At 38.4% G+C, this 15,405-nt stretch overlaps 1 long non-coding RNA gene across 1 annotated transcript; it reads left to right on the plus strand.

Annotated features, from left to right (window-relative positions):
• The first annotated feature begins 13,310 nt into the window (after positions 1-13,310).
• On the plus strand, positions 13,311-14,038 carry LOC134817888 (uncharacterized). Its single transcript, XR_010160579.1, has 3 exons — positions 13,311-13,426; positions 13,592-13,771; positions 13,966-14,038. It is a non-coding gene; the product is annotated as an uncharacterized LOC134817888 (long non-coding RNA).
• The last annotated feature ends 1,367 nt before the right edge of the window (positions 14,039-15,405 follow it).

The following is a 15,405-nucleotide window of genomic DNA, read 5'->3' on the forward strand; positions in this document are numbered from 1 at the left end:
TATTCCCTAATCGATACTTTTACTGCATTAAAAAACATCAATCACAACCAAAGTTATGGATAGTCATAGCGTAAATTGTATTGTGAGCTAGTTATGACGTATCATAGAGCATGACAACGCCTGTTGCTAATCTGTTCTTGCTCGCTCACATGCAATCTCTTGATGTTTACCTTCGCTAAAAAGCTAAAATAACGCCATTATTCTAACGTTTATTTTACCTCACTTTTGACGTTAATTATAGAAAATCTAAAGCCTGAGGGTCATTTTTAGGTTAATTTTCAGTGTTGCCGGGGGGAATTCGTCAAGTTTAAAATATAATATAGATAATTCGCAAAACCTTGGCCTTTATGAAGAAAGCCTCATCTGAATTTCTAAAGAAAGAAACTTATTTTATATTATTATCCCGTACTTTCACCAATCGACTCTTCGTCAAAACAAGCGTCAAAATGCTGGTAGAATTCCGATTCGTTAAGCACTTTTCTAAGAAATTCAAACTATAATTTGTGATTTTTAGGCACTTTCCGAGAAGTAAGGATGATGAAACCTTGTCACAAGTCTCAAAAGTCGACAAAGCACCTTAGAAACATAGTGGGTGCAGTTTAAATGTGGCAGCAGCTATAGCCAAGAGCAATTACAGAATTGTCAATTTGCACAAAATGAACCTTGTGTTACTTAAGCACTTTTGTCAGAAAACGGCAGGACCATGTGTTGAGTCTACGGCGGCGCCCGGCCAATAGCCTCACAAATTGTTTTGCCAGACTTGTGTAAGTATAACCGCGTCGTAGTACTCAAGCGAACAACCATCCCCTGTTCGCTAGGGCCGTTACTGCAGAAAGCCTCACGTCTAGAACAATTGATCATTTGTTGCTCTTCATCCTAGAGCATCCTTGTCTCGTTACTTGTCACATGCGGACGATCTGATTTCTCTAGCAGAGGGGAATGATTTAGATATCATCTGGAACAGAACACGCAAAACCATCAACACAATAGAAAAATGGTGCCAAACCAAAGATCTATGCATAAGCGCACTCGAAACACAAATAGTCATGTTTACCTGGAAGTGGAATAAGAAATGGACACTAAGACCTGTGGTGGTGGGTAACACCACTATAGGTCTTTCCAAATCTGCCAAATTCCTAGGAGTGACCCTCGACAGCAAGCTCAATTTTAATGAACATATCACCAATACCACCAAAAAAGCTACGGCATCCCTTATGCAATGTAAAAGAGCTGTCGGCCCCACATGGGGTATGGAGCCCCAAAATATGCAAATGGATGTACACCGCTGTCATCAGACCTATTCTATCATACTGCTGTAGTATATGGATTAGGGCAATCCAAACAGACACCAACGCGAGGAAGTTCAAAAGAGTTCAGGCATTGGCATTAAGAATGATGTCTGGTGCCATGCCTATTGCATAATACTCCCTTCATCGCACTGAACCACCTCACTAACACTTCAGAAATCAAACTTTTCCTGAGAGGCGAAGCAGCAAAGGGTACTGCCAGGCTTCAAGCCTATGGTAGCCTAACCCTCGAAACTATCGCCCCCAGAAAAGGTACCATCACAACTCACACCACTATCAACAAACAATTCATGGTAGACCTCAACATACCACCCAAAGCAGAGAGAGACCTATCTATACCAACCATGATGCTTGAATATAGAGGCTCACTCCAAAACACCATCGACAACATACCCAGTGAAACCATCACAAAGCTACACAGACGGGTCACGCACAGACTCGGGTAGCGGGGCTGGTTATATGATCACCACTGATGTTGTGGAACACAACAAGAAAATTGAGAATAATCTTGTGCGAGGGTAGAGACCCAGATGTCGTTTCTAACCCAAATAAACTTTAAGGAGGCTTCTTATCAGTAGCCGCACCTCCTTACTCGGTTTCTGAACTGGAATTCTATGGGCTTCCAGACGGCCAGACCGAGTATTACCATCCCATCCTTCTAGAGTTCATCACAAGTAGCACCCACCTTGAAGATCTTTGACACCCAGACACACCTCATTGGCGAACAAACTTTGGATATAATCGTACATGCTCCCGAAGGAATCCCTGGTTTATGGTCTTTCTCATCGTCACCAGCACTTTCACTAGAGTCACCAGCCCTTTCACTGGAGTCATCAGCCCAATCACTGAAGTGTACAGAAGTACAGTTGTGGAACACAACAAGAAAATTGAAAATAATCTTGTGCGAGGGTAGGGACCCAGATGTCGTTTCTAACCCAAATAAACTTTAAGGAGGCTTCTCATCAGTAGCCGCACCTCCTTACTCGGTTTCTGGACTGGAATTTTATGGGCTTCCAGATAAGACGGCCAGACCGAGTATTACCATCCCATCCTTCTAGAGTTCATCACAAGTAGCACCCACCTTGAAGATCTTTGACACCCAGACACACCACGTATTGGCGAACAAACTTTGGATATAATCTTACATGCTCCCGAAGGAATCTCTGGTTTATGGTCTTTCTCATCGTCACCAGCACTTTCACTAGAGTCACCAGCCCTTTCACTGGAGTCATCAGCCCAATCACTGAAGTGTACACTGACAACAACAACACTACACTAGACGAAAGATCATTCAAGCTTCCCGATTATTGCACCGTTTATCAAACAGAACTCACTGCCATCATCGAAGCTTGTAAATATCTCTCAACTTATACCAACACACACATCATCATATGGTCAGACAGTCTCTCCTCTATTCAAGCTATATCCTCACCCTCAACGAGGAGTAGAACTAATAGAGACTGTTACGACACCCTCAATACACTCGGATCCACTAACACCTTAGAGATCAGATGGATAGCTGCACACATCGGATTGTGGGGTAATGAAAAAGCAGACGATCTGGCCAAAATTGGCACAACCAGTGAATCCACTTTGAATTGCCCAATTCCACAATCTTACATCAAACGCCTGATCGACGACAAAGTCACCAAACTTAATCAAGAATCATGGATTACTGATGGTCCTAGACACACTAAACTGACACTTGGACACAAAAACATCAACATCATCAGTAACAACAGACAAAATTACAGAACTGCAGTGCACCTCATCACGGGACATTCATGTGCTTGTCCTAAATGTGGCGAATAAGAGGAGATTGTCTCACACTTTCTTGGATAGTGCCCGGCTATTGCCCAAATAAGAGGTCAATATTTCCGGGACTACTACCTCTCTGTCAATGACATATTCGACAACCAACACATCTCCACCATCGTCAAGTTTGCTAACCACACTAAACGCTTAATGGTGCCAGAGGAGTTGGACCAGACCGGTGTAACATAGCGACTACTCAAACGTCGTCTTAGTTCGCCTCTCTCTTCCACACTTAACCACCACTTAAGCGTTCATCTTTGACACACCCCACAACACTTACCATCATCCTTGATTACACATCTTGATTCCACCGGCATCCTCCCACAGGACTGCCATACCCCAGAGGTATGCAAAGCATCCATATGCTATCCTCTCGTGGGCCAACCAGGCCCAGCCTCTCTTTTTTTTAATTAAAAAAAAGCCTCTCCCGACCCCATGACTCTGCCAGCTACTATCACCGATCACGTGACTATGAGAATTGAGATAATAACTGTATCTCCTCATCATGATGCTGGATTATGAACTACGATAGAGTAGTAGTGTGTCAAAATGGAACAGCGAGTTTATTTCTGTAATTCAAATCAATATTTTATTTACTGTTCCAAGATTTCTAGCCTGTAGAAGTCTGGGTATAATACTTTTGATTTAAGTCGCACAATACAATAATATTACTCCTCTGCATTTTCAATATCAAGCCGAAAGATTGGTATATCCCAGTAGTCCGATGAGCGATTTGTTTTTTTGCTTATACTTCAGTGTGATTAGGACATCTAATTTAGCTCTGCAAATACATTATCTTTCGCCGCAAATTCGCCGCGATTATTTTCAGTTTGGCTTTCAAATAGTCGTTCAGGTCTAACTTGAAAACGGGTTGGAAAAGTCACGTGACAGTCGAGTATATAGTGATTAATCGCCATTCAATTGCTGAAGGTGTCAGTGAAAGTGTGCTATGATTACTCCAAAGCTATTAATCATAGTTGGTCAGTTCGTACAAAAGTCGTAAAAAATTCGTACAGTTCGGCACCTTTTTTCAGTTCGGGATTAGTTCAGGAAAAATTCGTCTCATAAATTTTCGAACTTGGATTTAATCGAAAGAACTTAAATTAACTCAGCTGTCAGGCCTTTGATAGATAAGTACCTTTTCAAACGACCGGTGCTTTTAGCGAGGTTAAAATACTCTTTATCTACCAGTACCATTTAAATCACGAAATCAGATATGAGTCAAGATTTATTTTATGGTTTAAAATCATTAAGAATTTTGTTCAAAGAAAGCGACCACTAAAAATAATTTTCATTTGACGCAATATCATTGATTTTAATTGGATTTCTTTGCGATATCACTACTAATATATCATAGAGATCAGGATTGATGCTAATTGCTACAGCACTCATTAAACGATTGCATTTTTCAAACCAGATTTTAAAGTGATTTAATTGAATTGAAAATCTGTTTCTAAAACAACCGTTCCATAGGTGCACAGCACATCGAAAAGTAGAAAATTCAGTGCTGAACTTTTATAGATGAACGTGCAATTTAAAAGAGATCGACAACTTTGTAAAGCAGATTATAATTACATATAGTATTCCCACTCCCGATACATCTCAAGAGAGGGTATATTCTTGCCATTATAGTTTAACTGCGTCAAACTTACGATGGTCTAGACGCGATATTTTCTCCTGCGTGGTGCTATATAACGAGAATTACATAACCGAGATTTTATTTTATTTAATACTCCAAATAGTCGGCATCGGTTTGTGACTGACTTTTATACCACTGTACATCGCTCCTATAATGAACTTTACCAAGGCAAGAATGCCTCCCTCCGTGACAAGTAACACTGTTCATTACATCCCTAGACTGAACATCACCGAACTTGGAAATGTTTTGGGCTGGGAAAACTATGTGCTCTATATAAATATAATCGCTGCTATTGACTTCTTCCTCGCTATAATCGGTGAGTATTATTAACGAACGAATCTAGTATATTATAATCAATATATACTAATAATCTCAATAGATGTATGTGTGTGTCTGTCTGTCTGTATAGTGCCCAAATAGTGCCGACAAAACTCTGACGAAGCCAAATAATTAAGGTTTTTCAAATCGGTCTGTGGTAAGTGGTTTAAAATTCGGTAAAAATTCCTCGACAGCTTTTTAAAATTCGTACAGTTCGGCACCTTTTAAAAGTTCGTACAGTGCGTACTGACTACTGACCAACTATGCTATTAATCCACATACCTTACAAGACATATTTATGGCGGCCTAATTTGCGACGACCGAAATTTTGGCGGTCCGAAAATATGGCGAAATTGAACAAAAACCGTCAAATTTCGGACGTCACAGAAAATAAGGGTATTTTTCATCATTTTTTGTGACAGTAAGCAGTAAGGAAATTTCTGAAATTCGGTAAAATCATGTTCAAACTTAGTCTGTATTAAGACTGTAAGACTTTCATGTTAGCACATACATGTATTTTAATGCAAATTTAAACTGTATTGCTTGACATTCAATTCGTCATTGGTGTGGTAATAATTTGTCCCAAGATGCCAGAATTTATTTATTTATTTTACTTGATATTACTTTTTAGAAACAAAATAAAGTATTGAAGGCACAGTCATTGAAATAAGCTAAAAGATAATGCGACGGATTCTATTACGACGACAGAAATTTTGGCGGTCCGAAAATATGGCGAAATTTTCGGAAAACCGCCACATTTCGTACGTTATAAATACTAGCAGGAACCCGTATAACCCTAAAATGGTGTCAAGACTCAAGAGACTAAAATAATTATTACCTATTTAATTCGCGTTTTTGACACCACTTGGGGGTCCAAATTTTGGGCTCTAAAACTCTTATTCCTTGGCCAATTTTTTATTTTTTCATGCTGATTTGAAAAGCATAAAAGCATTTGACCCAGTCAAAAAAGTTTCAGTTGTATATCTTTTACGGTTTTTGCGGAAAGTCGCGTTAAAGTTGATGCCGTGGTGTCAGTAAAATGGCACAGATATATATATATATATCGTCTCGCTTTATATATAGTAAGATGTCTTGTAAGGTAAGATATTTGGTTGGGGAGGCGGATTATCGGCTAGGTGCAGCCTGCAGGCCGGCATATTATCGGCTAGGTGCAGCCTGCAGGCCGACATATTATCGGTTAGGTGGACTGGTGGAGAGTCACGAAAATGCAAATGTTGGTCAGCTGAGTTTCTTCTAATAAGCGAGTCAAGCATTCCATACACAGAAATGTTTGGGGACAGTAATTTCATCAGATCATTTTTCCTTGATCGCATGATACTGAGACCATTGTATTGCATCCTCATTCCCCTGTGATCATCTCTCAACCGGAATCGCATTATGACCTATCACATACGTCATATCATGACGTATTCGGGATCAGTAATCCAACGGCTAATCACATGACTCAATATGACTATGAAGCAGCATAATTTATCCTTCAATTTCAGTTTGTAGCATTATAATTTTCCATAGTAACGCATCTTTCGTCACATAATTGAACAGATTACTTAATTTGCTGTAGATAATGCCTGAAAACAATTTTACTTTTAGGGAATGAAATACCAGAAACTATTGATTTGCCAGAATCTATTGAATTGCGAACACCGCACGCAATTTCCACAACGCCTTGAAATTCCATTTATGGTCCATTATTAAGTCTCCTGGATCAAACACATCACGTAACACCAACACTCAGACCCTATAGAATTTGAAACACGTTTATCGGTGTAGGTCGTGTTATTTACAAGTCTCGAGTTACATTGCACAGGTGGACGGCGGACGCTATGTCGTGTTGTGGGAGATCGTTTTTCTAGAGCTTTTAAGGTTTCCGCTTTCCCTCATGTGCGTTTTCGAATGAACATTACTTGTCATTTCATTGGATTTCACGTGCTAGTTTGATATGTTTCAGTTCCCATTATACATAGTTGCTTCATATCCTTACATCCAATATACTTCATCCTTCTAGAACCTTCGCATGCACGTTCCTGTCATTAAACTCTAATTGTAGCGATAAGAAATTAAAACTTTCTACTTTCCCTTATAACGTTAGTCAGTAAACACTTTTACTGGATATTTTTAGTGTCGATCGACCTCGAGGTTGACTTGCAACTAGTCTCATTCTTGTCGGATAGAAATTGTTTAAATTTCATTTGTCAGCGTTGTTTATACTTAATTTCCTTTTTGCGTTTCTGCTTGCCCCAAATTAATTTTTGCCCATCATTTTAAATTTTGCATGTTAGATTTTTGTATGTAGCTCTGTATGTGCCAGTACGATGTATTAAGCTGTCTACGTGCTTTGTTGTCTAATTTCTCATGTACATTAGTACAGGTGTACTTTTATTGTTTGATCTTTTATTACTGTCCCTGAATTTTACTTGTTCGATAAAAAATTGCCCTAGGGTACCGGTAAAGACTTTATCGTACTGAACGTTTGATTTTATTTTTTTGATAACTGGGTTGGGGAGGCGGTTTATCGTTGTGAAGTACTGTACTACTCACGAAGTACTGTACACGATGTTTTCAACCCACGAGTCACTTATCAGAGAGCAAGCTCAACTGACGGCTCCCAGATGGCGTATGCACATGTATGTGAATCAGTCTGATCAAGAAGTTGGTTGGGCTGTGATTGTATCGACCCTGAGTACCAAGCAAGCAGATATTTGAATTGACTAGATTTCCACTGATCAGCGATTCGGAAAATCATGGGCCGGCATAGTGCCGGGGCGGGTATGATCCGCCAACCTCCGAGTTACATGCCTGGTGCTTTACCAACTGAGCTACCGGCCCTATTCAGTTCAGGAATTAATCCACAGGAATTAATCCACATATGTATACATACACTCTCTAAGCCACAAGAGATTCTACATCAAATATTGGTACACAGTAATCACTATGTAAAGCTATGGCTCAATGGCTGTCTACTTCATATTAAGTATATTTTCTTTACGTTAGTTCGGTTTGTTATCATTTATTTCTTTGCTTCATGTAACAATATCTCCGCCAGGTTTAGGTATAACCCAACCTTGATCTGAGGATCTGATACCACTGCCATAAAGTAGAACACGGCATGAGTAACAAAAATGAGGGTTCATCTTCAAGCAGCATCATTAAAGAGGTAAACAGCGACATTGAAAAGATAAACAGTGACAATGAAGAAGAAAACAGCGTCATTGAAGAGGTGAACAACGAAATTGAAAAGGTAAACAGCGACAATGAAGAGGAAAACAGCGACAATGAAGATGAAAACAGCGACAATGAAGAAGTGAACAACGACATTGAAAAGGTAAACAGCGACAATGAAGAGGAAAACAGCGACAATGAAGAGGAAACCAGCGACCATGAAGAAGTGAACAGCGACATTGAAAAGGTAAACAGCGACAATGAAGAGGAAAACAGCGACAATGAAGAGGAAACCAGCGACAATGAAGAGGTTAACAACGACATTGAAGAGTTCACCAGCAGATTTAAACATTTATTACACATCCCACCAACGGACGTAAGTAGCAGCGAAGATAAATTAGTTGCTCACCAAGGAACTAATTCGAACTTGGAGATCTCGTCATCGAGTAGTAAAAGTGGACAGTTAGAGACCAGCACTCCAGATGAAACCATGAGCTATGAGGATATTAACGATGAAAGTAGAGATGGAGATGGAGAAAAGAATGATATGAGAAATGCAACTTGTTACGTTTGCGGTAAATTTATCTTAGTTGTAGTGAACGTACGGAACGTTCACTAAAAATAGTTTGTGAACGCGTTCGCTAAAAGATTTTAACGTTCGGAACATAAGGAACGTTAATTGTCGATGTTGATAATAGTCTTGCTTAGATTTTCAGACAATAGTATTAAGATTCCTGTTGGGTTTCATCGGTGTAATTTATTACAAATATTATCTGTTCACATTAAAGTTAGCAAATTTTGCTTTCCGCAATAGAAACCATAAAAGTGATATGGTTAGTCTTGCCAACAAAAGGTGGCTCGAGCTCCATTCCCCCTACATTCAATAGGGTTTTGTGTTCACCCGGCTTATCAGAGATATGATCAGCACACGAATCAGGATGTCTGGAAGGAGTTTCTAAATGTCATGGACACGTGGTGTGACGGCGCAACAAAGAAGAAGATACTTTCGCAGTACACGTTCTACCGAGAGAAAAGAGGCTTATTCTCTACTGACGCTGCCTCAAGTTTTAGCCAAGATTCTGACGATCCAGTCTCTTGGTGGAGCTTAACTTCGGTTGCGAGGTGCCCGAACTACAGAGTTTTGCAATGAAAGCGCTGTCGCAATCGACATCAGCCTCACCCTGTGAGACGAATTGGAGCTTGTACGACTGGGTGATAAACAAAAAAAGAAACCGCCTCACAGTTGACAAGCAGTGAGACCTTACTTATGTTAACGCAAGTTTGCGTCTTATGAACCATTCACGAATTAAGGAGCAATAATTTCATTACTATTTGCTATACTAGTTTTTTTGCTACTTTTTTATTCATTATTATTTATTTAGTATTTTACTGTCTAATTCCGACAGCATGGTTTTATCTCATTGTATCCATCTAAAGTTAAAAACTATCGGAAAAATTATCAAAATATTGATTAACGTTCACTAACGTTCACAAACGTTCACTACAAAATGATTGGAACGTACGTTCAGTACGACTAAGTTCAGCGTTCACTACAACTAAGAAATTTATGACACCAAATTGTACTCAAATCTCTTGTACTATTGCTAAATGCCCGAACAAAGCCCATCAAATGTGCGCCAAAATATCTCATATCGATTATTTTAAAAAAGGAAGGGTCCGTTCGAAATGCTTTCCTTGTAAAGGCGAACCAATACCGACCCTTAAAAAAAGCAGCTGCCTCGTGTGTTCGGAAACTATAGGGCAAAAAGTCAATCGATTGACGTGTAAAATTAAAACATGCAAGAATGAATGCCATTTCAAATGCACAAAACTGGAGCGGGGTCGTTACGAATACTTGTACTGTAATAATGCTTGGGAGTGTGACACAGACGATTGTAAGAAACTACCCCGTCCAGAATCTGGTACCATCCGGCAGCCCAATCTCAAATTTCTACAATGGAACGCAAGGGGCATCAACACAAAAACTGAGGAACTTAGCGCGCTAATGAAGAAGGAAAATGTAAATATAGTTCTTATCCAAGAAACTAAGCTCACGAACAATTGTATAAAAACTCCAGAAATACGCGGATACAAAGTTAAAAGAAAGGATAGGCTCCTAAGGCCCGGCTATATAAGTAAGGGTGGAGCCGGTGGAGGACTGATTATGTACATAAAAGAAGATCTGAATTTCAAGAGAAAAGAAGGCTTTGAACTTGACAGAGGAAATGTAGAAACCCTCAGTGTCAGCATCCAGCAAAAGAACGGAAAATGGTTTGATATAACAAATGTTTACTACCCTGGGCCCAAACCTGGGAGTAATTCGTCTGACGAGGCAAATATCGATTGGATCCCTGCATCCAACAACTGCGTGATTGCTGGTGATTTTAATGCCCACAATAAGCAATGGGACGAACAACCTGAAAACATCATGGGCAACAAAATTATTCAATTTATGAACGATAAAGATATGGTTTGCTGCAATAACGGATCACCCACGTTTGTACATGGGTAAGTGAGCGCTAAGATGAAATGGCCATTGGGTTTCATTATATATTAGGACAAATTGACAAAAAATTACATTTCTGGTGAATGATAAACTAAATCGTGCATGATTGTAACCGTTCATAATTTATAAATGCATGCTGTTCGATCCGTGTGAATTATAAACATGAAAAGGTTAAATTTTACTTTTTTGAATAGATGTAAGTTTTGCAAAACCAAATTGCAGCCAGTTGTTGCAATTTTTAATTGCAGTTTTATTTTTATTTTTATCTTTCTACAGGGAGAGGAGAAGGAGAAGCGGTACCACCGAGGGTAAAAGTTCCCCTGACATAACTATGGTCTCCAAAACCCTTGAAAACTCATACTCGTGGCAGACTGCTGAAAATATAGGTTCAGACCACCTACCTATCATATTTGAAATCACAGGAGATGAACATGAAGTAGAACTTGATAGGACCTTATTTGAGGTTTAAGTCGATGTATGAGTATTTAGTATAACTGGACATAACATTGTAGATTACACAGTACACAATACACATGGGTAAAGAGACACAATTTATTAGCAGAATTTTATCGCAACTTAATCATTTTTATTGCGATAAAACAATAATTTCAGACTGATTTTTATTTTGTAATATACTGACGCATGTTTTAAATTTCTAACCTAGAAAAATATGAACATATTTCCTAATTTTCCTTATGTTAACTAATGGTAGTAAACCGCCAGTAAATACTATACGAAATTTCAATTATTATTCATCTGATAATTTACAAACAGAATAAACACTTTTTAATCGATGATAAGAAAATATTACAATTACAATAAATTGATTTAGTTTTTCAAAATAAAATTTCCGATACAATTGAAAAATATTTCTTTGTTTTAACCAATAAAAAGATTCCTTTCGAGATCTTAGTGATGAGATAAAATTACAACAATCAGCTCCTCTCAGTGGCGTAACGTTGCCCGGGGCCCTTCATTACGCCAACTTGCCCAACAATGAATTAATTTAAATTCAATTATACCTTTAAGTCATCATCATGATTATGCATGCGTAATATTACCAAACGTGACGCTCGCGTTCAAAAGATTCAACATATTTGCTCCGTTTAATTGAGCGAACAGAACAATATCATAGAAGCCGGGATGGTGGTACCATCTCCTCACGACCTCCTTCTGGGAGAGCAAGATCTATCAACACAGAGCTGAAAACGAGGCGTCACATGGCAGTGGGTACGAGCAAAACGTACCACAAAGACATGACACGGCTGGGAAATGAGATGGAGAAGATGAAGGGACAAAGAGTAGAGCTGGAGAAACTTACAAAACAGCTGATAGAAGACCGGGACTTGGCAGATAGACGGCTCCTGAGCTTGAAACCCCAGAAGAAGGTAATGAAGCGGTACGTGGTTAACTGTGCGTGCTCTACCACACCCCCTCGCGGGAACCACCCCCGACACAGACAGTCCTCTCTCGTCCACTTGTCCTCCTCTTCTACCAGTCTAAGTTCTGATGGTTCAACTAAACCTAGGAGCAGAGTTCACACTTCACAGTATGATTATATCAGAACCGGACAAAGAGGAGGGATGGAATGTTAGGGTTCTTACTCCGGCTAAATTATCGGACTTCAATAATCAGTATATCACAAGGGACAGTCACTTTTACTGATGTTTATGTTATTTCTTATGAGATTTTCCCGATAAAGCGATTTGATTTAATAATGTTAGATTTGAACAATGTTTTCGCCGTATTAACCATTCAAATTTTCACATATTCATGTTATAATTTTATTTTGATTAAAGTTTTAGTGGAATGGTGAAATGCTATAAAGAAATCTAAAACAAGAAAACACATCATATCTAAATTAGGGCTAAAGGACTTAATTCATTTATTCGGCTACAACAATATAACCTCGGCCCAATAAAATAAACAGATTTATCGATATTATTTCGTAAAATTCCATATAATAAACTTGTTTTACTGTTACTTGTTACAGTTGACGATTTAAAGAATGTTGCTCTGCATAAAACCGTCACAAGTTCTGGTGGCGAGCTTGTTACAGAGGCTACTGATGGGAATCAAGACACTTGCTTCTCAACCAAGTATGTACTGATCAAATTGTTTAAAACCCTTCGTGTCCTACCTATACAAATAATTTGAACGTTATAGCGTAATTATTTATATGAATTGATAGCATATTAATAAGGTAGCTACTAGCTGGAGACGATTTACACATGTATTTTGAAAGCTCCTGCTAAAACAAACTTTTCGTATCACTTATATTATGTTTTAAACAAATCCCCCTCCAGATAAGGTAGCACATTAAAAAGACGTTACAGATTTATGTTGTTTCGATGATGTTACAAATACAAGATAATACTCACGTATTTGACTGTACTACATATCAATATGAATAATAATTACGTCCAAGGTGTATAACGTAGTTATATAACGTCCATAAGTTATATTTTCACTTGGGTCACTTTATTTCCTCAGTGTTTAAATTAAACAAATCATAACTTTTAAGTATCTCAAATCACAGAGAATCAACGAACCCCTACTTCAAACTGGACCTGGGAAGAGCAACTAAGGTGCAAAGAGTTGAAATCATATCAACTGATCCCAAAAGCATTATTGGAAGCAAAGTTCACATCGGAAATAGAGGTCAGAATTATATCAATAAAATTATCTGCGATTATATTAAACAATTCTGACGGTATATGCGATCACGCACACACGTGCGGTCGTGCTAATTAAAGCGTTTATCAGGATACCATATACTATACCACTAGCTCCGACACGATCCCAATAATCTCGTGAGTTTTTCAGGAGATTTTCTGGACAAAAGGATCGGAGTTATCCGAGAAGTGGAAGGAAACAGAGCATTGATAGATTTGGAAGAGAGTGTGGAAGGTTCCAGACTATTTTGGGAGTTCTACAGTGGAGGAAGTGTAAGAACTTTGACTGTTTGCGAGATAAGGGTCCTGGCAGGTGATGGGGATGAAGATGGTGAGAACTAAGTTTATTTTGATATTCCTGGGAGTATACTGCTTTAATGATAATCTTACAAGCGAACTTAAAGCTTAAAACTTAAAACTCTAATAAAATTGATCTCAACGTCAATTGATCTAAAACACATTTATCAGAATTTGAAGAAACAAAACAAACTTTTCCACTATGTTTTACCTACTAAATATTCTCAGATACGGAGGATTGTCCCCAGGGGACGGTAAAGTGTTCTGATAGAGTGTGTCGTCATGCACATATGTGCTAAGTTCAACTGGACTATGTCGTTCAAGCGTTCCTCAGGGTATGACGTGCACAATTTGTCGATTGAAGTTTAATAATCTCGCAGAAATAAAAATCCCTGGTTTTCTTTGTGCAAATAAACTTAAAGTAGTAGTTTAATATTGAATATCTAACCCAGGAATTTAGTACGACACACTACATTGTAGTACAGACAGATCCGTCTGAAAAAATCGATCTGCCGACACACAAAGCTTACAAAGGATTTTTGACGTTTTTGAGTCCTTTTTGATGTCCTTTATGGCTGACCAACTTTTCCAAACTTTTCCACGTGTCTTAAGGCCACTTTTTGCCACTTTACCACTTTTTACCACCTTTCTTGTTTGTCGAATATCTTTAGTTGTGAACATCGTAAAAGGTTGCGGATCAATCGAGTGTGTTCATATCACCATGAAGAAAAACTTTTGTTCTAACAATTTTTACGTCAGATAATCAGTTAATTGGATAATTATCAATTAGCTAATTAGCAAAATTCTAGAAATTTTTTATTGGCTCAAAATGATCGAAATAGCTTAAAACACGGAGAAAAGTAGTTTTTAGAAAAACTTTGAAAATTTTTCACTTACATTTTTTTTCGAGACTTTGAAAAATTTCGAAAATTTAAAATATTTTTTTCCGCCAAAAGTGATCAAATCGCATGAAACGCGGAGAAAAATGCTTTTCAAAAAAACTTAGTGAATTTTTCGTTTCAAGAATACTTAAATCACCAATATTTGTAGTTGGAGTTCAGTAAATCGCGGCAGATTTTAGTAATCAGGAATTACTAAGTGGAAAGGTCTGAAACTGAAAAACGTTAACCATACGATATAAGAGTTTCATAACTAATTACAATACAGCCTTATCAATTTTCACAGAAACTGCACCAATGGCACAGTCAAGATCGAAAGACGAAACGATAGCTTGCTGTACTATCATTTTATTGATTTCAATGATGAATCAGTGGGGTTAAGATAATCACATTTGTAATAAATAAAACCTCTCTGTACCGTCAATTGTGCTAATCTAAACCGGCCTACGCGCGAAAAGTGGCATGCAACGTATGTCAACAAAACAGAAAGACAACTGCTCGAAAAGGTGAAGATTATCAGGTTTCAGCATGGCTCGCTCCAAATGGAGTGGAAATCAGAGCACAACGAGGTTTTCTTCCGTTCAGCTCCATTTCTGCAGCAGAAAGAAGAGAGATTGATCCGGCTAGGTATAATCATAGCTTTCCCAAAAAATCAATCACGGGTAATAGCAGGCGCTAAAAAGAAAGATATAGTTCAAAAACTTTGTAGACTCATGAGCCCCCGATTTTTTCGTCAAGTTTTAAACATAAATAGATATATTCTCGATGG

Source organism: Bolinopsis microptera, chromosome 7, assembly GCF_026151205.1.
Source record: "Bolinopsis microptera isolate Bmic1 chromosome 7, MBARI_Bmic_1.0, whole genome shotgun sequence".
In the NCBI taxonomy this organism is placed as follows: domain Eukaryota; kingdom Metazoa; phylum Ctenophora; class Tentaculata; order Lobata; family Bolinopsidae; genus Bolinopsis; species Bolinopsis microptera.